This window comes from Marmota flaviventris, chromosome 12 (genome assembly GCF_047511675.1).
Source record: "Marmota flaviventris isolate mMarFla1 chromosome 12, mMarFla1.hap1, whole genome shotgun sequence".
Classification (NCBI taxonomy): Eukaryota; Metazoa; Chordata; class Mammalia; order Rodentia; family Sciuridae; genus Marmota; species Marmota flaviventris.
The window spans coordinates 102,386,444-102,413,650 of NC_092509.1; the positions used below are offsets into that span (position 1 = coordinate 102,386,444).

The following is a 27,207-nucleotide window of genomic DNA, read 5'->3' on the forward strand; positions in this document are numbered from 1 at the left end:
TCTTTGAGACAGAGGCTGTATCAGTTACCCAGGCTGGCCTTGAACTTGTGATCCTCCTTCCTCAGGCTCCCAACTAGTTGGGATTACAAGTGTGTGCCATCATCATTCAATCTTATTTGTATTAATTAATTCACAACAAATCTCAATACCCTTACAACAGTAAAACAAACAAAAAAATTAAACAGCAAAATCAGGAAAAAAGAGACCTTAATTCACTAGGTCAAATTTTAAAATAGCTGTTACTTTGGGAATAAAACTCAGTCTTTTTCACCCCTTGCTGAATCACCACAAGGGACAAAGTATCCAATGTATCTCATTCTTGCAGTCTGTCCTCTATGTCTCATACTTTCAGTTCAAAATATACATGACTTTTCCTAGTTTTCATTGTAAACATTTAAAGTGTTTCTTCAAAACCAGTCTTCTTTCTTTGTAAAATATTTCTGCTTAGCTATATCATTTAAATGAATTTTGAGAAGCTCCTCTTTTAAACTTATTTTAGTTGAGATATTAATAAAATAAAAATAAATTTAACTTTCAAAATCATATTTTATAAGGGATCTTTGAAGGGTCTTTACCAACTGAGGTACAGCTATTAATATTTCAAAGAAATTATATTATCTAGGTTGCTTGTAATGGAAGTTGAGTCACTTGTTTCACCTAAACAGGGAAGTTGGCACCTTTGCCTAGCAACAGCAGCTAAAACCTTCTGTTGTGGAAGGTTCCCTGGGAGGGAGAAGGGAGGAGGAGGAAAAGCAAGAGGAACAGATTAATCTGTTTTTCCTTGCAGGGGACAGAGGCCTGGTTGTTGGAGGTGGGAACTCTCTCTCCAAGAGACAGCCCTTAGATTAGCACAGGCTAACTTCATCCCCTTGTGGTAGTAGAGATTTAATCTCTGTAGCACTGGAGTTACTATAAAAGTTAACCCCTCATCTGCAGGTATATGTTCCCAGATGTTCAGCTGATGCCTGAAACTAAGGATAGTACTGAACCCTGAGTTTGTGTGTGTGTATACATATATGTATGTATATATATAACATACATATATATAATATTTATATAATAAATATATAAATAATATATACATTTCTTCTGCACATACATAGTTATGATAAAGTTTAATTTATGAATGAGGCACAGTAAGAGATTAACAACAGCAATAAAATAGGGCAATTATAACAATATACTGTAACAAATCATTTAAAACTCATGAATTGTTTATTTCTGGAATTTTCCATTTAATATTTCCAGACAGCAGTTTTCTAAGGATGACATACCACAGAAATTTCAGCTAAGAGGACACTGCTGTATTCAGTAGGCTGACAGGAAGGTATAGATTTAGCCCACCTCAAAGGCAGTATATTTAATCAATATAGAGACATCAATAGGTCTTTTAAAGAGCTGAAATCTTAGTTGCTGGCAGTGTTATCAATTAAAAAGAGTTCTTCCTTGGCAAGTTTAAGAAGGTATGTGATATGTTTTACAAATAATATAAAAACTATGGGTCACAGAGATTCACTTTATTAAGTTAGGGACAGAAGTTTCTTAACAATTTTTTTCTTTGATTGATGTACATAATGAAGAAAGGACAGAAGAACGAATTCTCTGCTCTCTTGGCCAAGAATTGAAGCAAATAGCAGAGTGGAGTGGAGACTATTAAATGGGTGTTGAAATTAACAAAATTTGTACGATATTAAATGAATTGCATTTCTATCCCTTCTCAAAAGCAGGGGATTGGCTAAATGGTCCTGCCTTGAAGCTCTCTCCCATTCTCAAACCCAGACAACATCCTTTTCATAAGGAGCAAGAAACTTTGCAGTCACAGGTTAGCGTCCAGATGCAGGAGCTCTTCCAGGCGGAAGCTGTCCCTTCCCACCCCTTATAGTTCTTATTGTTCATGTTGCTCCAAAGACGTTTCCGAGCAGCGACTGGCCTGGCCTCTGGGTGGTTCCCTGCGGGGGAGGCGCAACTCTTTGGGGACGTTAGGAGCGGGGTGGCGAAAGGGCATAGCCGGTGTGGCGGGGAGCCTGGACAGAGGGTAGAGGGGAAAGCACACGTGGGGGAGACGTGGAAGGGATGGCCCACTCCTAGAGCGTGGGACCGCAGCCGGGACGCGGGCGCCGCCGAGCAACCCACCTCCACTCGTCCCGGCCCGAGGGCGCTCGCAGCACCCCCGCCCGGCCGCGCGCGGGCGACTCCACCGCCCGCCCCGCCCCGGGGGCGGAGCCTCTCCGGGCCACGCCCCTGTCTCCGGGGCGGGCCGGAGTCTGAGGAAGAGGAAGGGAACGAGGACAACGAGCGGCGGGGCGGCGGAGGACGCGGAGGAGGAAGAGGAGGCCGACCTACAAGATGGCCCCTGCTGCAGGAGCGGCCTCGGCAGCAGCAGGTGGGGGGCTGGAGGCGGCGCTGGCGGCAGCGGCCGAGGCCCGGCGGCCTGGGACAGAGTCAGCGTCGATGGTAGCAGCGGCGGCGGCGGCGGCTGCCGCGGCGGTGGCGACGGCCGCGGGGACGCGGAGCTGAGAGGAGCTGCTGCTCGGACCAGCGCGGTGAGCGAGCGGCGGCCGCGGCGGGGAACAATGGGCGGCGGCGGAGGTTCGTCCCGCCCTGCGCCGCCGGCGGCCGGGCCCGTCCGCAGCCGGCGTCCGCAGGCCTCAGGCCGCCGCGCGAGCCGGGGCGGGGGCGCCGGGCCGGGGGCGCGCAGCGAGTGCCGCGGGGCGGGCGGCGGCGGGCGGGGCGGCAGCGGGCAGGCCGCTCCGCTGGCCGCCGAGGCCCGCGGGGTCCTTTTCCCCGGGCTCCGGGACGACGGCCCAGTCTTCCTTCTCCTGTCGGCGAGGGGAAATTGCGTGTGCAGGTGTCTTCAGGAAAAAACAAAAAGCGGCCCAAGTGCCACCACCACCGCAGCCGAGTGGCTGTAGCCGGGGTGGAGGGTGTCCCTCTGCAGACCGCCCGGAGCGGCGGCTCCCGGCAGCGGTTGTGCCGCGCGTCCCGGGGGATGGCGACCGGAGACTAGGGCCCTGTGGAGCAGGCAGCGATACCTCTTGAGAACCCGGAACAGCCCAAGAAACTCAGACAAAGCCACTGACTGGCAACGCGCAAATTGTAATGTTGGGATAGAACTTTTATCCAGACGAGCCGTTTTGAATTATTAACGTGCCGCCGAAGGAGCATTAAGCAGCATAAAATGGACTTCAGGAAGCACTTCTTCAGCCCTGAGAGGTGCTTCTGGGGTCCTGTCTGGTGTTCTAATCTCGCCTTTTCCTAATTTTGTCCTAAAATTATTCAAAAGGCCAACTTTTGCCTCTTGGCTTTGAAATATCAAAAGCACATTTTGTAAGATTTCAAAACTTTTACCAATACTTTTCAAATATTAGAAACAGCTATGGTTCTGTTGTGTTTACGCTGAAGGAGACAGACAGCTCTTCCATTCTGTTTGCTCCTCTGTACTGTAGTAGTGTCTCAGCCTTCAAAGTTAGCCACTAATTTTCCTAAACTTAAGTTTTCAAGGCATTTAGCACATTAATTTCCAAGTGAAGAAGAAAGAAAAGATCTAAGTTATTTCTCTTCCAGATTGTAACTTCGTGCACAGAAATTGATATTAAAATTGCTTGGATATATCCAAGAACATTGCTTTCCACTGTTTTTTAACTTTCAATTGTAGGGTTCATCTAAGGGATTTATTCATATTCTAGAGAGAAAGATTGATTTGGGCAGACAAGATACCAGTTACTATCTTTGATCTATTTTAAGGGTAAATTTCTGATAAGGATGGGTTCCTGTTTGCAATAATCGAAAGCATTGTCGGGTTATGTGAAGTTTAATAAGTAACACTATTCTAGTTCTTAGTTCTTCCACCAAAATTGGTGGTGAATACACTAGCAATTGAGTGAACATGGAGGCTAACCTAAGTTGTTTAGGATTTGGAGTGAAAGAATGTTCATTTTATGCCTACCATAAATAATGTTGTGGATGTTCAGCTTTCACATGGCTCCTGCTAATGTGACTTTTTTGGGAATAAGTAATTCAGAAAGAACACTTTTTCCCCTCAGCCCATAGAGTCCAAGTAAAGTCTATATTATAGGGATGCTTAAATTTATTTGTGCCCCAAAGTCTATTAGAACAATTGTACTGATTTGTGAGTTTGTAATTTTCAAGTATTCAGTGTGCTTGGTTGTGGGGAAAAAAAAAAAAACCTCATTATGTTGTATCATGGATTTATTTACATCATTTGATAACATTTTCCTGAAACAAAGATTTTTTAAGTGGGAAAATTTTCTATTTGAAATTGAATAATGAGCCAGTAATTTTTGGGTTCAGTCTGGGTCCCTATTTTCTGTTTAATATTGAGAAGTTTTTTAGGGAATTGTTTATTTATCTGTCAAAACTATCATGAGAGCCCATGGAGGTGGCCTGCACCTGTAATCCTAATGACTCTAGAGGCTGAGGCAGGAGGATTATAAATTCGAGGCCAGCCTCAGTAATTTATCAAGGCCCTAAGCAACTTAGCAAGATCCTGTCTCAGAATAAAAAGGACCTGCTGAGGATGTAGAGTGCTTGCTTGGCATGCAGGAGTCCCTCAGGTCAATTTTCAGCAACACACACACACACACACACACACAAAGACAATAAAAAATAAAAAGGACCATGGATGTAGCTTAGTGGTGAAGGGCCCCTGGGTTTAATCCCCAATGCCAGAAAAACCTGTTATATGATTTGTGATTCCTCTATTGTCATATCTTCAAGTTCAGTGGGTCTCATTTTAGTTCATATTTTCTCCAGTAATATTTAAACATTTCTTTTATTTTGGAACCATATTTTAAGAATTATAATTAACATATGTTTGATTCATTTGAAGAGATTGGAAAAGGAAATTTCAGATAAAATAAAATTACATTTTTTCAGAGCATATTTTTTGAGTGAGTAAAAACGTCTCATTTAATCCTTCTAGTTATGCTACAGTATTGGTGGGTTATTTTGGTACCAGGGATGTTTAACCGCTGAGCCATATACCAGCTCTTTCTGTTTTGTCTATTTTTTATTTTGAGACAGGGTCTCCTGGGTTGCTCAGGGCTTCTGTAAGTTGTTGAGGCTGCTTTGAATTTGGGATCCTGCCACCTGAGATATTTTACTGGTGTAGACTCTGAGGCTGGAAAAGCTAAATAATTAGCAAAAAAGTCACATAATTACTAGATAAAAGAGCTGACTCAGACCTGGGATTTATGTCCCAGCTGCTTTACTGCTGTCACCATGTGTCACTATTAAACTTTGAAGCAACTTGGGCACAGTGGTGCTCACCTGTAATCCCAGCAACTCCAGAAGGTTGAAGCAGGACGAGGATCACAGGTTTGAGGCTAGTGGGGCAATTTAGGGAGACTATCTCAAAATAAAAAGGGCTGGGAATGCAGCTTCATGGTAACATGCCCCTGGGATCAGTCCCAAGTACTGCAAAACAAAACAAAACAAAAAAACCTTGAAGCATCTTCTGTGATGACAGTTTTTGTTTTTTTTTTAACTGTGAACAGTTTTGTAATACTGTACTTGCCCTTACCTCTAATTTCCTTTTTAATATTATTTGTACCCTGCCAAATATTCACTTATATGGTGAAGAAATTGTTCAGTCTTGCAAACCACAAAGTAACACTTGCTTTTGTTTTTATTAGATCTGAATGCTATGAAATATAGAAATTTATATCGTTTATATAGGACAGATTTGTGACCTTGCTGTGATTGTTTCATGGTTTTAACTTGTTATGTAAATAGTTCCTAAATGGTACCTTTAAAATATTTTGTGAAAATTTAAAAATTAATAACATTCAATACTGTTAAAGTTTGGTCAGCTAATATTTATAATTATTCATTTCTAAATTTTTTTTTTTAGGCATTTAGAATTCTGAAGGATTTTATTTTTTCTTTATATCTTAGGATTTGATATGGAGTTTGATGGGTCTAGTCAGTCTCTTTTGCATATATCTTGAAAGCAGTCAGCGTCCAACAAAATGAAAACTGATAAATGATCCCTGTTAGAGGAACACCTCAGATCAGGATGTTCCTTGGCACAGTATTCTGACCTGGTTTAGCTTTGGCCCTGTCTATGCTCAGGGGTTAGGTATTCTTTAGAATTTGATTCAGAGGACTTAACTTCTCAGATTGACCTGTATAACAAAATAGTCAAATTTTAAAATGAGCCTGTTTTCTCTGGGATCCATTTTAAGATCCCCTTTTCTTTTACTTAATCAAGGAGTCTAGAGTGGATTTGGACAGGCCTTGGAAGTTATAGGCATTTACACAAAGGAATTTTTATGAGTCCAGAGTTTCTCTAAGTATTTCTTTTTTTAACATATATTTTTAGTTGTAGATGAACACAATACCTTTATTTTATTTATTTTTACATGGTGCTGAGGATCTAACTCAGTGCCTCACACATGCTAGGCAAGTGCTCTATCTCTGAGCTACAACTCCAGCCCCTCTAAGTATTTATTATATTTCTAATATTTTCAAGTGTGAGGTTTACCAATCTTCAGCAATGTTTCCCTATGTACCCAAGACAATTAGCTTCAGTATATTTATTTTTAATCCATTGTTAGTTAGACTTGTGCCTGTTTACTTCTTATGTAATATTTTTGTTTGCTTTCTGTATACTAGGTGAGAAACTAATTATTAATTCATAATGTTTTCCTGGCATTGGTTATGCCCCTCAGTGATTATTACTGTGCATATATAATAATAATTTAACTTGTAATCATTTTTATCTAAAAATCTCTTAAGATCCAAATAACATTAGGATATAGTAGCAGTGTTTTTTTTTTTTTTTCTGCTTGTTTGTTTTTGGTATGGGAATTGAACTTGGGTGCTTAACCATCAAGCCACATCCCTAGCCCTTTTTTTATATTTTATTTAGAGACAGGGTATCCCTAATTTGCAAGTGCCTCCCTAAGTTTCTGAGGCTGTCTTTGAACTCAGGATCCTCCTACCTCCAGCCAGTCGCTGGAATTACAGGCATGCACCACTACGCCCAGCTCAGCAGTGTTTTTAAAGAAGTAAAGATTTTTCAGGGAGTCAGTTTTATCTATGTATTAACATACAATTTTTTACTGAGGGGGAAAAAAATCACATTACATAAAATTAACCATTTCAAAGTGAACAGTTAGTGGCATTTAGTATATTTACAGTGTTGTGCAACTACCACTTTTAATTCATCACCCCCAAATTCCCCTAGCAATTGCTAATCCCTAGCAATCATTATTCTGCTTTCTATTTCTGTGGATTTAAATGAAATTAAATTCAAACAAGATTGAGGAAGAGACTATGTACAAGTGAAATTGCCAAAAACAAACAATAACAACAATGACAACAAAAAACCTTTGGGGTGTGCTTGCTAGGAATAATCATGCATGTAGGGTTGCTCATTCTTTGCATCCCTTCTTTAGATACCATAAACATGCTGTCAGGAGCTCAATATGGAAGAAACAGTTGAGAGTCACAGCTGTTTTTGGTTTTAGCTTTAATCAAAAGAGTTTAGTTTCTTAAACTCATTTGTATTTCTTCATTGAGTTGTGGAAATTAACTAAAATTTAATGTTCTATACAAATGTGAGCAATTGATACTTATTTAATCTCTTATCTAGAACATGTTTGCCTTTTAGTTTTTCTTAATATACAGAAGAAATTGAAATACATTACTTGAGGTTACCATTAGAATTAGACTTTTAGAATTAGATTGAAATACTTTCATATCTTTGACTCCAACTTTATAACTACTCAGTTAATCTTTGAGAACACTAGAGTTATGATTTGCCTGACATGACGTTTATTAATTTATTGTTGAATAATTTTTGGGCTGGTCTCCAACTCGTGAGCTCCTCAATTGATCCTCCTGTTTCCTCAGCCTCCTGAGTAGCTGGGGCTACAAGTCTGTGCCACCACAACTGGTGTTTTGAATAAATTCTAGAAACCTTAGTCTTGATCCTATTCTTGAGATGATTATGGAGGCAATTGGTTTGTAACACTTTAAAAAAAAAAAAAAAAGAATAATTAAAATGGACTAATATCTTTAATTCAAAATAATACTTCTAATTAATTGAAATCTTGAAATGTATGATGAACAGTGAAAAATACATTTCTTGTTATTAGTAAAGATTTGTAGTGGAGATATCTAAACGGAAGAATTTAATTTTTTAAAAAAATTTGTTCTACTTAGATATACTTGGCAATAGAATGCATTTTGACAAATCATATATAAATGGAGTATAACTTCTCATTTGTCTGGTTGTACATGATGTAGAGTTACACAGGTCATGTAATCATATATGCACATAGGGTACATTGTCCAATTCATTCTACTGTCATTCCCCCACGTCCCCTCCCCTGTTTTCACTCCCCTCTGTCTAGTCCAAAATAAGGATTTAAATTTTGAAACTAATCTTTCTCTCCTTTTTACAAAAATATTCACAACTCAGTAAATTTTTTTCTAGGAAAAGATCAAGTCTATAATATTTGAATTTCTGTGCTTTCATATTTGCGTCAGTAGCATTTTGAGTTTTTATTTTTTTGCAGTTCTAGGGAGTGAACTTAAGCCTCATGCATGCTAGGCAGGGGCTCTGCTTCAGACTTTATAATTCCTCATTCCTAAAAACAGAAATGGTAATATCTTTTTTTAAAGGTTTTTTGGAAATTTAAATGATATAATATATATTTTTATTGTCGTACCTAATAACTAGTATCCATTTAATACATTTTATGTTCTTTAAGTTCTGTTTACAAAAGTAATTTTAGAAAGGTTTTTATTTAAAATGTTTGAAAAAGTTGTATAATATTTTAATATTAAAGCAACATAAAAACTGTGTAATTTAGAATTAACTGTACATGTAGTGGCAGTGGCAGTCAGAAATAAAGTATTTTTTAAAGTAATTATTAAAACATTAATTGTACACATTTATGGGATTCACTGATATTGCATATCATGCATTGATCATGTTCATCCACCTTGTTCTACCCTCTTCCTGAAATAATTCTTTTTTTAAAAAAATTATTATTTTTTAGTTTTAGATGGACCAATATCTTTATTTATTTTTATGTGGTGCTGAGGATCGAACCCAGTGCCTTGCATGTGTGAGGCAAGCGCTGTACTGCTGAGCTAAAAACCCAGCCCCATTCCTGAAATAATTCTTAATATTACCATTCTCATTTTCTTCCCATATCAATCTTTCATTTTTTTTTAAAGATTTTTTTTAAGAGAGAGAGAGAGAGAGAATTTTTTAATATTTATTTATTTTTTTTTTAGTTTTCGGCATACCCATCTTTGTTTGTATGTGGTGCTGAGGATTGAACCTGGGCCGCACGCATGCCAGGCGAGCGCGCTACCGCTTGAGCCACATCCCCAGCCCAATCTTTCATTTTTTAAAAAATATTTTTTAGTTGTCAGTGGATCTCTTATTTATTTATTTATTTATTTATTTATTTATCTATTTATTTATATGTGTGCTGAGGATTGAACCCAGGACCTCACACTTGTCAGGCAAGCGCTCTACCGCTGAGCCACAACCCCAGCCCTCAATCTTTCATTTTTACATTTGCCTGTGCTGTTCAATACCAGCTGCTGGCTGCATGTATTATTTAAGTTCTGGGTTTATAGAAAAATTGTATAAAAAGTAGAATTCTCTCAAAGTTTCCTGTGTTGGCATTTTGTATTTGTATAGTGCATTTCTTGTAATGCATTTGTTAAACTTGATGAACCATTATTAACCACAGTTAACTACAGATATTAGGTTAGCTACTCTGGAAGGCTGATGCAGGAGGATTGCAAGTTCTAGACCAGCCTGGGCACATTAACAAGACCCTGTCTAAAATATAAAAATAAATTTAAAGGTCTGGGGATACAGTACAGTATTAGAGCACCCTTGGGTTAAAACAAATAAAACCCATGGTTTACGTTAGGTTTCATGCTTGTGTCATTGTACAATTCTGTGAGTTTTGTCATATGGCTGATGTTATGTGTCCACTCTATTGTAGAGTCTTGAAGAACAGTTTCACTGCCTTAAAAATGCCTTGTGTTTCATTTTTTCTTTATCTCTTTCATCTCCCTCTAAACCCCTGGTGAACACTGATCTTTTTACTGTTTCCATAGTTTTGCCTCTTGAATGTCACATGCTTGAAGTCATACAGTATGTAGCTTTTTCATAATGGTTTCTTTCACTTAGTGAAATGTGTTTAAGGTTCTTTCATATCTTTTCATGACTTGAAAGCTCATTTCGTCTTACCACTGAATAATAGTCTGATGTTTGGATAAATTTACATTTTAATTAAATAACGTTTAATTTAGTCCGCAGTCTCACCAGCACATTTCAAGGGCTTAATAAACACACATGGTAAATGGCTGCACATTGAAAAGCACTTACATGTTCAAGGTTTAGTTCTTTATTTATCTTCACTCTGAGGAACTTAAATAATTTACATTTTTTCCTTAAGCCTGTATTTTTGGTACTTTCTAATCCTAATAGTAAGGTTTTTCATGTTTCTCTTCGTAACATCTTTTATTCCATTCTTCTTTGTCCCTAAAATCTGGAGCTATCTTTTTCTTTTGTATTTTTCTCTAAACATTTTGAATATTTAGGGAAGATATATAGGTCTCAGAACCAATAAATGGCAGAGTTGGGATTAAAATCTGGATCTCCTTTTTCTGGTTTTCTCTTGGGATTGCCACTGGGTTGCTTTTAGAAGTTATAAGCACCTTTGAAGAGGTTATTTGGGACTAATTATATACTTTGTAATTTAAAATATTATGCTGTCAGGTATGAGGCGTGAGGATGATTCTAGTCTTCAAGACCAGCCTGAGCAACATAGAAAGAACCTGTCTGCAGAAAGAAAAAGAGATAAAGGAAGAAAGAAAGATATGGGGGTTAGTGTAGTCCAGTGTTCTCCTGGGTTCAATCACCAGTGTCTCTCTCTCTCTTTCTCTCTTGGGTTCAATCCCCAGTGTGTGTGTGTGTGTGTGTGTGTGTGTGTCTCCCTCTCCCTCTCCCTCCCGCCCCCTTCAGTCCCCAGTGTCTGTCTCTCACTCCTGGGTTCAATCTCCAGTGTGTATCTCTGTCTTTCTGTCTCTCTCACATGCACATACACGTGTGCACGCCTTATATCAGTCTCTTTTACTTTTCAGATAAATTATATTTGTACTTAGTCTTTTGGTAAAGGTGGCTACACTGTATATTGATTTTACCCTCTCTGTACTAGTTATACTTGCTGACAAAGCCTTTTTTGTGAGGACATTCTGTAGTAGTAGTCCCAGCAATTTGGGAGGCTGAGGCAAGTTCAAAACCAGTTTGACCAACTTAGTGAGACCTTGTCTTAAACTAAAACATAAAAAGGTCTGGGGATGTAGCTCAGTGGTAGAATACCCCCCTGGGTTCAATTCCCAGTATCACAGAGGGGAAAAAAACATAGTAGTCTTTCATATGTAAGTACTATACTTTTAAGACACCTAAATTTTAATCTTCATTTTGAAATGCTTTCCCTGTAATTACTGCTTTTAAAATCCTTATTGTATATGTGAATTTAATTTATTTTTTTTTTTAGTTGTAGATGGACATAATTTTTATGTGGTGCTGAGGATTGGACCCAGTGCCTCATGTGTGTGAGGCAGGTGTTCTACCACTGAGCCACAACCCCAGCCCCATATGTGAATTTTTATACTAAATACCTAATTGAGAGCAGTTTGCCTTTTTCTTTCTTTCTTCCTTCCTTCCTTCCTTCCTTCCTTCCTTTCCTTTCCTTTCTTTTCTTTTCTTCTTTCATGGGGATTGAACCAAGGGCCTTGTGCACACAAGGCAGGCACTCTACCAACTGAACTGTATCCCCGGGCCTCATCTGTTTTGATTAAAACTGTCACTCTGCTTAAATCTAGCCTATCATTAAATTAAATTTATTAAAAAAAAATAATGCCTGTTATCCCAGAAGCTTGGGAGGCTGAGGCAGTAGGATCAAGAGTTCAAAGCCAGCCTCAGAAATTTAGTGAGATACTAAGCAACTCACTTGAGACCCTGTCTCTAAATAAAATACAAAAAAAGGGTTAGGGGTGTGACTCAATGGTTAAGTGCCCCTGGGTTTAATCCCCCCACACCCCCCCACACACACCTCAACACCAAAATAAAAAAATAAATCATTTTTTAAGAAGTCAAGTTGTGGGTTTTGTTTGTTTTAGTACTGGTAATTGAACCTAGGGGTACTTAACCAATGAACTACATCCCCCTTTTTTATTTTGAGACAGTATCTTACTAAGTTGCTGAGGTTGACCTTGAACTTTCGGTCCTCCTGACTAGTCTCCCATATTGCTGGGATTATAGGCATGTACCACTGCACCTGGCATATTGTGGGTTTTTTGAATTGATCCATTATTTGAGTCAGTTTCATGGGGGAAATTGCCGCAGTCTGGCTGGGCACAAAAATGTCATTTTACTGTGTATGTTTAGAGTTGATGAAAGCCTACTCCTATAACTAAGCCAATTTATATTAGTAATGGAAATTATTTTTGTAGCCTAAAAAGAATTACATCTGAAGGGAAAATATTTTATCATCATAACAGAATTATAGACAGAAATTAACTAAGATAAATTTTCTCATCTTAGATTCTAATTTTCTAAAGATTAAGAATAATATACTTACTTAACCTGTCCCTGTAGCTTCTATAGATTATATTATAAGGATGTGTGTGTGTGTGTGTGTGTGTAGTGGGGGATCTGGGGATTGGACCCATAGCTTTATACATGCTAGACATGCATTTGATGGTTTTTGAAATAAGGAAATTCTTAGAATAAAAAATGAAGAAATCTTTTTTAAATGCATATAAGAATAGTTTAGGGGCTGGTGTTTTTTGCTCAGTGGTAGAGCATTTGCCTGGCATGTGTGAGGCACTAGGTTCGATCTTCAACACCACAAAAAAATAAATAAAATAAAGATATTGTGTCCATTTACAACTAAAATAGTAAATAATAATAATAACAACTTTGAATTTTACAAAGCCTAGTACAGATAATATTCTTTTGAAGGCATTGTTGAATTTTTTTCCTTGGTGCTAGGTATTAAGCCCAGGTTCTTATATGTGCTAAGCGTTTGTTCTACCACTGAGCTATACCCCCAACCCTAAGCATCACTGAATGTTAAATAGTACCTGTTCCCCTGGTAATTGACTAAACATTAATTCATTGTACTCATAGTGTTAAAATAAAATTTTACCTTATAATAACTCTTCATACAACATCTTGTATACTTATGGACCATTTAGATATCGTCTTCTGTGAAATGTCTTTTCAAATCTTTTGCTCTTTATGTACATTGAGTTGTTTGTCGTAAAATAATATTACATAGTTAAATGACTGGCAATTATGATGAGGATGGAGGAAGTCAAGAAGTAGGCTGGACTAAAAGCTCAGTTAAGAGGTTACTGTGTGGTCCAGATCATCAGGGCTGTATCCTGAGTTCCTAGGGCACTGTCTGGCACATAGTAGATGCTCAATAAGTTTTTTTTTTTTTTTTAAATAAATGAGCAAATAAGAGTTCAACCAGAGAAATAGGGATAAGCTATAGATGCAAGAGTTAATATTTAAATGGGGGTAGAAGAGGATGGAATCTGAGATGATTACCAGATATGTCAGGTTGTCTAAAAATGGTTTCACCAAAGAAATAAAAATTACAGAAGGAATTACAAATTTAATAATGGGATAAGTTTAATTACCATGTGATTAGCACTAACATCCATGCTTCAATTTCTTGAGCTCTAATCTAATAATGGTATCTAACAGAGTCATTTTGAGGATTAAGTTAGATAATCGATGAACAATACTTAGAAATAGCCCTTGGCACATAGAATGACTCAAAAATGGTTAGAGATAGAAACAAAAAAAAATCCATGTCTTTATGGAATTTAGTAATAGCTGGTATATACTATAACAAAATAAGTAAAACATAGCATCATAGCATGTTGGATGAAGAGGGGTTGGGATTAGGGTATCAGTTTTAGATAAGGTATTAGAGAAGGCCTTCTGAGGGAATTCACATGAATGTGTAGAGAAATGGGGAAAGGCTTAGAGTTGGGTTAAGAGTGGGACAAGCTATTCATTTTTAAAAAAAAAATTTTTTTAGTTGTCAATTTACTTTTATTTATTTAGATGAGGTGCTGGGAATCGAACCCAATGCCTCACACATGCTAGGCTAGTGCTCTGCCACTGAGCTACAACCCCAGCCCTGTTCATAATTTTTTGGTGGAAGAAAAACCATGATTCCTATTTTTGCCAAAGAATGAAGAATAATACGAGTAGATTTATGTTTGTTGTGTATCCCACAGCAGTTAGACTTAGTTTGCCCTTTTAGTCCCACTTCCCTGAACACACTGTACAAACCGAAGCATGAATTTAATCCCTAGAAGATTATCATTACACCATTTGGAAGAAGTGTTTTATATTCTGATATATTAGCAACAGATCCTTAAGTTTCTTACAGGCGCAGCTACTTGGAAATTAGCAAAACCGTCATCTTCTGCAATTCATATTCCTGTTCCCAAACCACTTTATGCAAAGATAAAAATAATGCAGTATAAATAATATATATTGTAGCTGTAAGCTTCTGCACTTGGAGTTCTGTAGCAATTTCTTCATTCTTTTAAATTCTCCAGAATGAAATTTTGTCTGCAATAATAGTCTAGAAATAATTCTAAAGTGGAACAATGAGCTGTTCTTTTTTCCCCTTCCTCTTCCTCCTTTTCTTAGAGCATTTTTTTGGTATCAGGAATTGAACCCAGGGGCGCTTAATTGTCGAGTTGCTTAGGGCCTCGCTGAGTTGCTGAGTCTGGTTTTGAACTCACAATCCTTCTGCCTCGGCCTCCTGAGCTACTGGGATTACAGTTGTGCACCACCAGGCCTGGCTACTTGCAGCAATATTTTAAAAGAATTTGCTATTAAAATTCATTGTAACGTTATTTTCTGGAAATTCAATAAAGCATATTCCATAAAGATGAACAAATCTGGGGAATGGTGGCATGTGTGTAATTTCAGTAATTTAGGAGGCTGAAGGAGGATTGTTAAGTTTTAGGACAGTCTTGGTGGTTTTGGGAGGCCCTGTCTAAAAGTAAAGAGTGAAAAAAGGGCAGGGATATAGTCAGTCTGCACAAAAAAACCCAGAAGTTAATGAAAATGTTATTAAACTCTGGTCAGTAGATTAAAGAGACCATATATTTTAGTAATACTGATATTGTTATGTTATTTTTATCATAAAATGCATTAGATTTTTTTTCTTTAATGCAAAAAAAAAAAAAAAAATCCAGGGGTCAGAATGTATACTCAGGTATTACCCACCTATTGCAAAAGAGGTATGTTGCATGTGCAGGTCACTTGTTCTGAGTCTGCCTGTTTTCTCTTTGTTGACCAGTTCTAGATTCATTCATAGTTCTTCAGAAATCTGCTATGTTCAAAATATACATGTCATCACTGCTCCAAAAATGAGTTCATAAAGGATAGCTTAATAATTGTAGTCATATTAACTGGAGTGCTTTTTAACAGTTTAAAATGAAAATCTAGTGGAAAGGTTAAAAAAAAAGTTGCAGGAAAGAATAAATACTGGTGATCATAAAACTATTAGAAATTAGGATAGTATTGACTTTGAGGAGGGGGATTGTGGTAAGGGAGTCTTTTAGGGTGCTGGTAATGTATGTCTTTGTGGCAATTCATTGAGCTGAACACTCTTGATCAGTATATTCTTCTGTAAGTATATTATACTTCATCTTATAGTATCCAAAGGGGGGGGGGGAATATATATATATATATACATTTGGATTCATTTTGTTTTACTGCCCAGATTATTTCCCAGTGGAAATGTTCTAATAAAATATTCAAAACAAAGTTATCCTTGTAATTATCTTCTAAAGAAAGAGTAGTTCTGCAACCTGTTGTGTTTTTGTTTTTGTTCAGTTTGGTATGGTTTTCTGTTTGTTTTTAATATGTAGGCTAAATCAGTTCCAGAGTTTCTATTTAAAACCAGTCGTGAGGCTGGGGATATAGTTCAGTGGTGGAGCACTTGCCTAGCATACACAAAGCTCCAGGTTTGATCGCCAGAATCATTCAGTCAGTCTAGTCATCATCTGGTTAAGACAAAAACAGGCATGATTTTAGTTCAGTTGTAGCATACTACTATGATAATTATTAAGGATTATGAAAAATTACCCATGCTGAAAGTTGGAAGGCATTGTGTTATAGTGGAAAAAGTAAAGGCTTTGGAGTTGACAGATGAGGGTTAAAATTTGACTAGATCATTAAGTTATATGAATTATCTGTTTTCTTCCTTTCATTAGTAGAGGTACTCTCAGAATGATATTGGATTAAATAAGATAGTCTTTAAGTGATTGGTAGGGGAAAATATTATTTGTAGGTAGGTAGGGAAAAGCAAGCTTCACTTGCTGAAGATATCTAAAGTGATAATAGTAAGGAAAAAGTCAGTCTTTAGATTGTAAACATTAAGGACTGATAACATATAATTGAGCATATGAATCCTTATCAGCATTAAAAGAGTTAATGCTGCTTAGATATTAGAACTACTGCATGGATGATGGCTTAAGTATGTTGAATTTGGAAAATAATAAATTTTAATAGATTTACATTCAGCATAAGTGGTACATATTTTTAAATCGAAAGGGCTTTGTTGTCCTGCTGTGCTTTTGAGAACATACTATTTTGCTTTTCCATTTAGTTACTGATGATTATGATTCAGAATTACAAAACTAAATTTGGGCATGTTGTGATTGTTAATGTGTGTTATGATTTAGATCTGCAATGCCCCAAAGGCTCATGGGTTAAAGGCAATGCAGCAGATGTTCAGAGGTAGTAATCATTGAATCATGATTAAATTGAATCATGAGGACTTTAACATTATCAGTGGATTAATTTGATGGATTAATAGTTTGCAAGGATGATTAGGTGATAATGATAGACAGGTGGGCATTTGGAGAATTAAATCACTGAGGGCAGGCCATTGGGGACTGTTCCTTCTTCTGTTCCTTCTTCTCCTCCTCCACCCTCACCTCTTTCTCTGCTTCCTACTTGCCATGAACTGAGCAGCCGCCTTCTTCCATACCCTTCTGTATGATGTTCTACCTCACCTCAGGCGAGAGCAATGGAACCAGTTGACTATGGACTGAAACCTTGAAACCATGAGCCAAAATAAATCTTTCCTCCTCTAAATTGTTCTTTTGTCAGGTAGTTTAGTCGTGTGATGAAAAGTGAACACAGTACTTTTTTGGACCTCAGAAAAATTATGTACTTACTCGGTATCAACATTATATTTAGTATTACTGTTTCTTCAGAAGGCTGTGTTGAAATTTATAAATGTAAAATCATGTTTTCATTATGTAAACAATTATCAGATATCTATTATTGAAAAAACCACACTAAAACTTAAATCACTTAAACATTTTATTTGCTTACAATTCTGTGAATCGGCAATTTGGGCTGGGTTTAGCTGAGTGGTTATTCTGCTGGTTTCCACTGGGGCTATTTAATGTAACTTCAGTCATCTGGCTTCTCAGACTGGAGCTGGTCATTTTAGTGGTATGAGCTAAGACTTTTTCCCCCCTTGTTCTTGTGGTCTCATCCTCAAGCAGGCCAGTTTAAGCTTCCTCACATCCTGAGAGTGAGAATGGGAACTGAAAATCTAGGTTTAGGAATTCTCTCAGTATCACTTCTGTTGCGTACAGCTGTTCAAAGTAAGTCATGGTCCCCCGGATTAAACATTTGGGGAAAAGAATCCATCCCTTGATGGTAAGAACAGCAAAATCAAATTACAAAAGAGTGTATTTACAGGGATGGGAGGAATTACGATTATCTTTGCAAAGTACCACAACAAATGATTAACAAACCTAAGGGGCAATTTTTATATTAGTAAAGTTAGACAAACCCAAATATGAATTTCAGTTGTACTATGTAAGTCTTCTTTTTTTTTTTTTTTTTTTTTGACATTTTTATTTTAGAGTAGTTTACAGAAAAATTGAGCAGGTAGAATTTCCTTACTTCTTCCCCAAGTTTTCCTTATTATTAGCATCATACATTAGACTAGTACATTTGTTACAGTTGAACCAATATTGATATAATTAAAATTGATTAAATTTATTCAGGTTTCCTTGATTTTTACCTAATGTCCTTTTTTTCTTTTTTGGTCCAGAATTCTATCCAGAATACCTTAGTACTTTCAGTCATTACATCTCCCCAGCTTTCTCTTGGCTCTGACAGTTTATTATACTTATTTTTTAAAATTTGTTTTTATTTGTGGTGGACACAATACTTTTTATCTTATTCATTCATATGTGGTGATGAGGATCAAACCCAGTGTTTCACATGTGCTAGGTGGTCGCTTTACCGATGAGCCACAATCCCCTAGACTTCTTATTTTTGATGATGTTGGCAGTTTACAGAGGCATTGCTCAAATATATTGTAGTAATAGAATTTGACATATGATTTTTCTCTTGATTAAACTGGATTAGGAGTTTTGGGGAAGAAAACTACGGAGTTGACACTGTTAACATAATTTATAGATGTAGATGTTGACCATGATCACCTGGCTAAAGTGGTGTTTGTCAGGTTTCTTTACTATAAAATTGTACCTGCCTTCCATATTGTATTTTTTGAAAGGAAATCACTATACTTAGCTCACACTTAAGGAGTTCTGCCAACTGTACCTCAGGGTAGTGTATTTACATAATTTATTTGGAATTCTTCTACATGGGGAAATTTGTTTCTTCCTTCCCTTTTAATTTATTCAGTCATTTATTTATACCAATATGGATTCATTAATAGATATTTTATATTTTGGGTTATAATACAGTACCACTCTATTTTGTTACTTAAATTGTTCCAGTTTCCTTAACTTAGAAGATAATGTTTAAGAAGTGTTTTGCAAATTCATCCCTGTGAATTTTTAAAATATTGTTTTAGATCCTATATTTAAGGATCTCTAATCTGCTTTAAGGGCCTTTTCTTTTTCTTTCTTTTAATACAGTATGATTTAGGAGTACAAATTCATTCTTTTGCATATGTGGCTATCCAGTTGTCCCTACACCTTTTGTTGAAAATGTTATTCTTTCCCCATTGAGTGGTTTTAGTATCCTCGTGAAAAAAATAGTTGACCATGGTTTGTTTTATTTCTAATTTCTTGAGTGTTTTTATCATGAAAAAGGATATTGAATTTTTTCAAATACCTTTTCTGTGTCTCTTGAAATAATCATGTGATTTTATTTTTTATTCTATCATTGTAGCATGTTACATTCATTGATTTTTTTTTTTTCATATGTCAGGCTAACCTTGCATTCCTGGGACACACCCAACTTGGTTGTGGTGTATAATGTTTTTAAAAATATACTGCTAGATTCTGTTAGTGTTTTGTTGAGGACTTCTGCATATTAGTGGTGTTTTGGTTTTGTTTTTTCTGTGTCTCATTTTAGTATCAGCATAATTCAAACTTTGGAGATTGAGCTGGGTATTGTACCTTCTATTGTTTGAAGAGTTTATGAAAGATTAGTATCAATTCTTTAAAAATTTTTTTAATAGAATTTTCCATTGCATCCATCTGGTCCTAAGCTTTTCTTAGGTCATAGTTTTTTAACTAAAATTCAGTCTCTCCAGTTGTAAGAGATCTTCCATTACCTATTTCTTTTTTAGTCAGTTTTTCCCAGCTTAGTATATCTTTTAAGGAATTTGTCCATTTCATCTAGATTTTTTTCATCTATTTTTTAAAATATTTTTTTAGTTGTAGTTGGACACAATACCTTTATTTTATGTATTTATTTTTTTGTGGTGCTGGGGTTTGAACCCAGTGCCTCGTGTGCTAGATAAGCACTCTACCACTGAGCCACAACCTCAGTTCCTTATAGTATTTCTTTATAAATGTTTTTATTTCTGTAAGGATAATAGTAGTATTGCTCTTTCATTTCTGATTCTAGTAATTTGAATCCTCTCTCTCTCTCTTTTTTTTCCCCTCCTTGGTCAGTCTTGCTTTTTAGATTTGTCAGTTTGTTTTTCCTTTCATTTGTTTCCCCTAAAAAAAATGTTTTAATGTAATGCTCTTAAAGAAAAGTTTTGTATTTCATTGATTATTTTTTTTCCCTGTTGATTTTCTGTGTTGTGTTCTAATTTCCACTCTTAACTTTCTTCCTTCATCTTGCTTTAGGTTCAGTTTGTTCTTTTTCCACTGTCTTAGGTTATTGATTTGACATTTTTCTTTTTAAATACAAGTATTAAAACTATATAGATTTCCTATTGGACCCTCTTTAGTTGTATCGTGTAAGTTTTGGTATGGTGTGTTATTTTCATTCATTTAAAAACATTTTCTAATTTCCTTTTTGATTTCTTTTTTGGACTATTGGTTAGGGTTAACGTCCCTATATTTAAGAGTTTTCCAAATTTCTTTCACTCCATCATGGTTGGAGAACATTCTTTTTTTTTTTAAGAGAGAGAGAGAATTTTTTAATATTTATTTTTTAGTTTTTGGCGGACACAACATCTTTGTTTTTGTATGTGGTGCTAAGGATCGAACCCGGGCCGCACGCATGCCAGGCGAGCGCGCTACCGCTTGAGCCACATCCCCAGCCCCTGGAGAACATTCTTATTATCTTAATGCTTCAAAATTTTTTTGAGATTTGCTTAATTGTCTAGTATATGGTCTAGCATGGAGAATGTTTCAAATACACTTGAGAAGAATTGGTTTTGGGGGTAAATTAGGTTTAATTGGTTTACTGTGTTCCAGTTATTTTTGTCCATATCATTTTGACCTTTGTGTGTCACTCTAAATGGTAAGGCCCTAGATTCGTGGATTGATTGATTGATTCCCCCCCTTTTTTTGTACTGGGGATTGAATTCAGGGGCACATAACCATGGAGCCACATCCCCAACCCTTTTTAAGAAATATTTTATTTGGAGACTGGGACTTGCTGATTTGCTTAGGGTCTTCTTAAGTTGCTAAGACTGGCTTTGCACTCGTGATTCTCCTGCCTCAGCCTCTCAAGCCTCTGGAATTACAGATGTGTGTCACCACGCCCTTCCCTAGATTTCTTAACTAGTAGCTTCCTAGAAGCCTAATTAATAAGATTTCTAATATATGTAGGATGACTTCATATGTATTAGAACCATAGAGAAAATAGGAAAAAAACTCTAATATTATTCTCTGATTTCTAAGGAACTTGGAGTATCTATAGGCATACCTTGGGGATTCTGGGAGGGAGTTCTGTTCTAGGCTATAGCAGTAAAGCAAATATTGGAATAAAGGTAGTCGCACAAATTTTTTTGATTGCCCAATGCATATAAAAGTTACTTTATACAACCTTGTAGTCCATTGACTGTAAAGTAGCATTATATCTAAAGAACTTAATATATAGCAGGTGTGGTGGTGACTTGGGAGCCAGAGTAGGAGGATTACAGGTTTGAGACTATCCTCAGCAGATTCACAAGAACCTGTCTCAAAACAAACAATAAAAAGGGCTGGGGGCCTTTGGAGGCTGAGGATGTAGCTCAGTGGTAAAGCACTTGCCTAGCATACATGGGAGTCTGGGGATATTGCTCGGTGGTTAGAGTGCCCCACATTTGATCTGCAGTGCCCGGCCCCTAATTTGCATACCTTATTTCAAACATTCTTTATTGCTAAAAACTACTACCAGTCATCTGTGCACTGCATTACATCCTCAAGTCTTTCTCACTTATTTACTTTTGAGACAGGGTCTTGCTAAGTTGCCAAGACTGACTACAAACTTTGTATCCTTCTGTCTCAGACCTCCCTGTAGCTGGGATTACATGTGTGAGCCACTATGCCCATCCTAACTGCACTTTCTATTCCTGATTGGTTGAATTCAAGGATGTAGAGCGCCAACTATGTTAGTGCCATCCTTTAAAATGTCTCAATTTTATCAGATCCCTCAGAATTCCATGGGATAGTGCTTAACAAATGATCTGAAACATATATTTGGCACAGGTTAAGGTTTTCTTTTGCTTGTGAGCATTTGTCCTCACTATTTAAAATTATCAGTTATTTGCCAATCAGATTTATCATTGTATCTCAAAATAACTTCTGGAACAGGAGGAGCAAACTTCCTGTATAAAAATGAGCATTATTGCAGTAGCAGAACTAATTGCAAAGATGACTTGAAAAATTAGGTCTTGTTAAAACACTTGGCCTAGTCTCATTTATTCATGTGTCTTTTGTATTGGGACCAAATTATATTGATGATTTTTTTTTTAACTTATAGTTGGACACAATACATTTATTTATTTATTATTTTTATGTAGTGCTAAGGATCGAACCCAGCATCTCGCACTCTACAGCTGATCCACAACTCCAGCCCCTTAATTTTTTTTAAAGGCATAATTAAGAAAAGACATCAAATTTCACAAAGAAAACAACCAGTTTTAGAAATCTGTTTAATTTAAAAGCAGTTAACAAAAAAATGAATAAGCTTAAATGTAAAGTATATTCCAGAATATTCTTGATTTTAGTAATCAGTTTTCATTATGTCCTTGGTTTTTGGCCTACCACTAAATGGTGATGACATAGTTATATACTTGACAGTACAGTATAGTATATGTAATATTCAATAGTGTTAATGCAAAAACTGAAAAAAAGAATAACTGTTTGCTTTTTGATATATTTCTTAAATTTTCCTTTATCTCAGAGCTCCTTTAAAGATGTTGCTTTTGAGTCTGACCATTTCATTTCATCACCTCTGTAATAATTGCTAATGTCCCCTTGGTGTAGCACATTTACATACAATACATAACTTGAGTCCAAAGATTCATCTATATACATGAAGTTAAATAAAGGCTGTCATTTAACATTTTCATGGGATTCTCTGTTTCAACTGAAGGTCAGGCAGCTTCCCCATTAATGGTTTTTGTCCCACTTTACTGCATTTCCTCCTAAATTTAGTTGGAGCTAAAAATGTTTCTTTTTGCCTTAACACTGTGAAAAATTAAGTCATCTGAATTAATACTTTTCATATTTCCTCACCCGTTTAGCAAGTTCCACTTTCAGGCTTTTCTCTAGCTCAATAGCCCTTCTCTTTATATCTGACTCAGGTACTTGTCCATTTGTACCAACACTAGCATATTAGGTTATTCAAATATAGGGTGTTGTATACTATAGGGTTATAATTAAATCCATATATTAGGGGAAGAAATTTTTCCAACAAAATTGGGTCTCCACAGGGTATTATTACTGGAAAAACCTCAGGTTTCCTCAAATCTTTTTTTTTTTTTAATATTTATTTTTCAGTTTTTGGCGGACACAACATCTTTGTTTTGTATGTGGTGCTGAGGATCCAACCCAGGCCGCACACACGCCAGGCAAGCGCGCTACCGCTTGAGCCACATCCCCAGCCCTCCTCAAATCTTAAGACTCTTATTTCTTCTCAGTTGATTGATGTTCTGCTGAGAATTCAAATACAAAATATAAAAATAAATGTTTATTTTTCTTTGTGTTATTTCCTGCCTTCATTTTTCAAGATAAATTTTTTTTCTTTTTCTCTTAATGTGGTCCTGCTTGCTATTGAAATGTTCCAGAGAAATGGAAATTAAGGTCAAAAATCATGATTCTAAAAACTAATTTCTGGGGTGGGAAGAGATTGAAGATTTTCTTACAGACAATAAGGTTTGTTTAATGTTTTTCTCAGGCAAAATTACACTTCACATTCACCTAAGACCTGGGTTCCAGTTCAATGATTTATTAGCTTTGGGCCAATAATGCTACTCAACCTTGAGTTATTATATATAAAATGGGTATAATGATACTTCAGAGGAGTGATTAGCCCAGAATAGATAGTTAATGGATTTTAGTTTCCATTTTCTTTCTAAATCAGACAGATAAAATAAATCTGTAATAGAGGAGATGGCAGTAAATTTGTAATACATTTAAATGAAATCTTCAAAGCAAGGTAATTTAGCTATTTAATAAATCTATTGCTGTGCTCATAGAACAAATTTGAATAGTCTATATTTTTATGATAGTTTAAGATATAGGAGGATTGAACCTAGGGGTATCCTACCATTGTTCAGTTTTAGAACATTTCCATCATTCCCCAAATCTCCAGCCATTTTTGTGGGGAGGCAGAGTCTCACTAGGACGCCCAAATCTGACCTGGAAATTGCTCCTGAGTAGCTGGTGTTACAGATGTGCGCTACCATGCCTAGCTAAATTATTATGTTTAAAAATGTGAAAACTAAACTTTATTTTTAAAAAAGTTTAGTGATTATTTTAATAGCTTTCTTGAAATTAATTTGCATAGCATAAAATTCACGTATTTTAATTGTACAAATCATAATAATATATGATTTATGATAGTAATCATAATAAATAATTGTAACCATCACTGCCATCAGTTTTAGAACATTTCCATCATTCCCCAAATCTTCTTCATGTTAGTGACTGTTAACTTCTATCTGTAAGGTGAAACAAACTGTAGTGTTTAAAAGTGTGTCGTGGTAGGGGCTGGGGTTGTGGCTCAGTGTTAGTGTACTTACCTAGCATGAGTGAGACACTGGGTTCGATTCTCAGCACCACATACAAATGAATAAAGGTCCATCAATAACTAATAAATTTTTTAAAATAAAATAAAAAATAAAAATGTGTGGTGGTGCATGCCTGTAATCCCAGTAATTTGGGAGGCTGAGGCAGGAGGATCAGGAGTTCAAAGCCAGCCTCAGCAAAAGTGAGATGGTAAGAAATTCAGTGAAACCCTGTCTCTAAATAAAATACAAAATAGGGCTGGGGATGTGGTTTAGTGGTTGAGTACCCATAAGTTCAATCCCCAGTACCAAAAAAAAAAAAAAAGTACCAGCTTAAGATTTGGGCTTGTGTTTGAATCATAGTCCTGCCACTTACTGACACTGGGTATTTCTCTGTACTTAGGGTTTTTTATTTTTTTAAAATTGGGATGATAACTGCATTACAGCATTGCTTTAAACATGTATTTATATTCCCCTTATCCTTGGGATATTTTCTAAGACCGCTAGTGAATGCCTGAAATCATGAATCATATGGAATTTATTAATATGTATGGTACTGTGTCATGTGTGTTCACATACATGTATGTGTTTTTTCCTTTATACCCCGCAGCATTGCCACAAAGGACCAAAGTTAATCTGTCCTTCTGTGTTTTTTTTTTTTAATATTTATTTTTTAGTTGTAGTTGGACACAATGCCTTTATTTCACCTATTTATTTTTTTGTGGTGCTGAGGATCGAACCCAGGGTCCTGCACATGCCAGGCGAGCACTCCACTGCTGAGCCACAACCCCAGCCCCTGTCCTTCTGTATTGGTCCATCAATAACTAATAAATTTTTTAAAATAAAGTGTGTGGTGGTGTTTGAATTTGCATCACTAATCTTTGCATCACTAATCTTTTTCTTTGGGGCCATTTTTAAGTAAAAGGGTTACTTCAACATAAACAATGTTGATCTGATAACCAGAAGACAGTTAGGCACCTAATAAGCAGGTAGCATATGCAATATGGATATGCTGGACAAAGTTACCCATGGTCAGTAGTGGACCAAAAAATATTAAATGAAAAATGCCAGAATAATTAAGAAGTTTTAAATTGTTCTCTGTTCTGAGTATCATGATGAAATCTCGTGCTGTCTGGGACATGAGTCATCTCTTTGTCCTGCATAAGGGTGTTGGTATTTTAATTATTTCATTTCATGTGCGTGTTTTATTGGTTTTGATGTTGTCTTTTTCTTTTTCTTTTTTTTTGGTACTGGGGATTGAACCCAGGAGCGCGTAACTCCTGAGCCACTTTTTAATATTTTATTTAAAGACAGGGTTTTGCTGAGTTGCTTAGGGCTTCGCTGAGTTGCTGAGGATGGCTTTGAACTCTCAATCCTCCTACCTTAGCTTCCCTAGCTGTTGGAATTACAGGTGTGCACCAATGCATCTAGCTCATATGTTTATTCTTGACTGAAAAAACACTTATTATATTTATTCAACTATATATCCTGTGTATTTCAGATATATTTTGTGTTTAAAGATGATAAAAACAACTGTTTGAGAAACTTAAAAAAATGTTTGGAAATGAGGGAGTGGAAATTGTTCTTATACTCACAGTGTATACAATTAACAGCATATACAATATACACAGTACATATATCAAGCTTGTTATAATTGTCTCTAAGAACTATTTTATTAGGTGTGTTACTCTTCACTTAATGACCATAATAGGAGTTGGAAGGTCCTGTGTTATTTGATCCTTGCTAATTCTTTTCTTTTTCTCCCCACCGCCTTCCTTTTTCCCAGAGGGAAGGATCTGACCCATGACGTCAAGCATTCCACTACTGAGCTACATTCTCAGTCCTTGGCTAATTCTTTAGTCTCATCTCTTAACACTTTATCTTGTATTTCCCTGTACTTTACCATCCTATAATGTACCATAATTTGCAGTCATGTGTTTAGTTGTACAATTATTATTTTTATATAATATAAAGAAACAAGTAAGTTCCATGTAGGCATGGAATAACTTAGCTTCATCATTTTTTATCCTTATTACTGGACATATAGTAAAACATGTTGTGTAATAAAACTGAATTATTTAATTTTTACTGAGAATGAAAAAATATTTTTAGCTATAATTTGTAAGAAAACTTAATGAAGAGACAGAAAATTTTGAATAATAGCATTTAAAGTACTTTCTTTCCAATTAGTTATATGTTGATCTACATGCTTAATTAAAAGGAAAGTAATATAATGGTTTACCTGTGAGATAAATGAGAACTAGGGGCATAGGAGATAGAGGTAGGAGGGAGATATTTCACTGTAATCATTTAAAAAACATTGACCCACATAAATATTACTTGAAAAGATTTTTGTAAGAGTCTGTTGAGATTGTGGTGTAAATACAGAACACATGTTCATATGAATTATTTCTTCTTTTTTATATACCTTTATGTTTTCTACAGTTATTTCAATATGCTTAGGCCAGTGATCCTTATTTTCCCCACCAACAAAGCCTTTGAGAATGTGATAAAGAGAATGAGCATGAAACAGTTTTACATTGTTTCTCCAAGGCTAATGGATGACTTAATCTAGGCCACATATTGTTTGTTATATTTTCAATATGACGCTATCAGTGATGAGTTTGTATGTAAAATTAATCTAATTAGGTTGTAAGGGACACTAAAACACAAATCTGTGTATTTGGCTTTTAATCCCATT

The 27,207-nt window shown here is 36.2% G+C and overlaps 1 protein-coding gene across 1 annotated transcript in view; it reads left to right on the forward strand.

Moving 5' to 3' along the window:
- The first annotated feature begins 1,997 nt into the window (after positions 1 to 1,997).
- The window catches only part of Rc3h1 (ring finger and CCCH-type domains 1), an 83,278-nt gene continuing 58,068 nt past the window's right edge, over positions 1,998 to 27,207 (forward strand). Inside the window, exon 1 of the mRNA XM_027935033.2 lies at positions 1,998 to 2,543. The gene's annotated coding sequence lies outside the window, so the exon portion shown is untranslated. The remainder of the gene's footprint in view (positions 2,544 to 27,207) is intronic.